The 2,744-nt window shown below is 34.3% G+C and overlaps 1 pseudogene; it reads left to right on the top strand.

The window, feature by feature from the left end:
- The window catches only part of LOC107577273 (uncharacterized), a 21,746-nt pseudogene extending 20,416 nt beyond the window's left edge, over window positions 1-1,330 (top strand).
- The last annotated feature ends 1,414 nt before the right edge of the window (window positions 1,331-2,744 follow it).

Here is a 2,744-nt window from a genome sequence, read left to right on the forward strand (position 1 = left end):
TTTTTTTTTGAGTCTGTGAGCAACATGGATCTGGAAAATGCTGTTTTAATAGATGTTGATTTTCCTATAGGCATGTAATTTAATAGTAATGCATGTGATACTATAGAATAGTATTGCCAGGGTTGACGCTATGGGATGAGATGCACGAGTAAAATGAGTTTCAGTGCCTCCTGTTTCAGACAGTGCCTTTTCGCCTCTGCATGAGACTCATAGAGTCATATTACTCCACTTGACCGCACATCCCATTGCTTCAGGAAATCAGTTAATTTGAAACTTTCATCTGCAAGCAGAGAGATTTCTGAATCATAGCTCACCCATGAGAAGGTCCCAGAGTTACCTCATCCTTTTCTCTTTCACTGTAAGAAAGGATATTGATGCAATGCAATCACCCTGAACTAAATGTCAAGACTGGACCGATTCTTATGCATGGAGTTTACTTATATGATCTAGAGCCATACTGTACTGTCTTTTATAAATAAACTACAATGATAAAATATGAAGAAATAAAATATATGCAGTGGACATTTCATGTGCACTTATTTTTGTTGAAATGAAAAGCAGGTGCCAGATTTGTTCTATGTAAATAATAATATGCAGCTTAGCATAATGCATGGTTACAGCAGAAAATAAGTGAATCATGTTTAAAGAGAAAAGGCTTTCCACATCTTTTGTTGTTTAAGTCTAAGGCTGTAGGCTCAGTGAAGCTGTATTTTGCAGCAAATTCCTCTGTCACTTGGTAGAAGCAACCAAATTAGACAGATACAACATGGACCGGTTGTGTGACATGAAGTGTGCCAGACACAGATATTATGCATTATTGACTGCTGAGAGCAGGAAGCCATTGAAATTTAAGTCATTTAGAAACCAAATAACATGCAAAGCACATTTTTTGCATATTGTTTTGCCTATGCAGTTCGTGGTAATATTAATAAATTTTGTTTGGTTTATTTTTCCAGTGAATAACTTTGGGTTGCCACTTGATGTCCAATGTATAGTCTGGGTTCTGAAGAAAAAACAGTTGAAAATCACTGACCTGTTGCAGTGTGTGTGATATTCAGGGGGAGGCACTGTTGCTTTATGTTCAATTTCACTAAAACTGTGCACGTTTATATACGTTTATATACAGATCTAATAATGATCAATGAAAACAAGTTTTTTTAATGTATATATTATGCAACCTTTTTTTAAGCTTTTGTATTTGCATTTATGATAACAATCTGAGTGAACAGTGAAACTGAAAGTTAACATGATCTTTAGTTTTTGGTTTGTCTCTCTTTTGCTTTCAGGTACAGCAGCACTTGAGCTGCATGAACTCCACAAGTTTGTGTAAAACTTTATCATGTTCTCCGGTACGATCTAATGAAGATGAGATAAAGCAAAAACATCTGTCTGTATGCACAAATGAGTCACCTGCAGTGACATTTAAGTATCATTTAGAGATACTATTATAGTTTTTATTAGTATTTTGAATCAGTTTTTATTTTAATATTGCCATTTTAATTTTATTTAACATTATAGTCATTTTGTTGTGCTTTTCTTTTTTTTACTACATCATGTTACCAACAAATAGCAGAAATGAAATAATAAATAATTAAAATATTTCAGTTAAAAACTTTTTATTATAACGTTTTACTTTGTCAACTATGATAACCCTGGTCACATTTGTCTATTTGATTAGTGACTTAGAAATGGTGCAGAACCTTAATGATTTTTTATTTATTTTACTTTTCTTTGTTTTAAGTTTTTTTTCTAAATCCTAAAAGGCAATGCCATGTTTAAATTCTCAGATTCTCAATGTGGTCTCAGACTTTTGAACACCACTATATATGAAATTCTGGTTAGTCATCACTGTCATGCAAACTCAGTATTTCAGACAGTATGTCCAAAATGAAAATGGCATTGTTACACCATCTTACAGTATTGGGTTTGAACATTATAAGATAAGGCTGTTGAGAAGTGTTTTACAACACTGTTGCCTTGAGCATCATTTGAGCCCATGATTGTGAGATTAGCCAATTCTTCAGCCCACCAACCACAGCACTGTTGTTTCTCACGATACGCGTCCAATGGCACAACATATTAACCGCAGCTGATGAGCTCGCCTTGATGCATTGCACGCAGACATGATCAATAAAACCAGAAAATGTAAATGCCTGTTGTCAAATAAGCATAAGTCTCAGCGACATTACACAAATATATTTTCCCCTGCTGAGTTGTAATAGGCTCAGCTGTATTTGGTTTAAGAAATGCATTATGTGTCATAAAGAGAGAGAGGAGGGTAGAAGGACACTGGTTTGATGAAAACATTTTTGCAAAGTAAGTCCATTTTGACTGGGCAGTTGTTGTTTAGGTCGCTAATGTCAGCTGATTTTGAACAATTTAAACAAAAGTTCAAAAATATAAAGGTTTTAAATGAATGCTGAGGTGAGATAGAGAATCAGCAGCTTGTTGTTTTATGTCTTTTGTTAACAAACCACCAAGGCTTTCTGTGAACTACTGAAGAAACTCTCAGTAACGCATGTTTGAATGTGTGCTGTGTCAACTCAATCTCATGGCAATTCGTAACTGTAATGTTTTGGCAAATTGGTGACTAATTTGTATGAACTGGTACAATGTCATTTGTATGTTTTTGTACAATATACATAAAGGAATAGTTCACCAAAAAGATGAAAAATTGCTGAAAATTTTCTTGTCCTCAGAAATGAGTTTGTTTCTTCATCAGAACAGATTTGGAGAAATGTAGC

This window comes from Sinocyclocheilus grahami, unplaced genomic scaffold (genome assembly GCF_001515645.1).
Source record: "Sinocyclocheilus grahami isolate Dianchi unplaced genomic scaffold, SAMN03320097.WGS_v1.1 scaffold5595.1, whole genome shotgun sequence".
In the NCBI taxonomy this organism is placed as follows: Eukaryota; Metazoa; Chordata; class Actinopteri; order Cypriniformes; family Cyprinidae; genus Sinocyclocheilus; species Sinocyclocheilus grahami.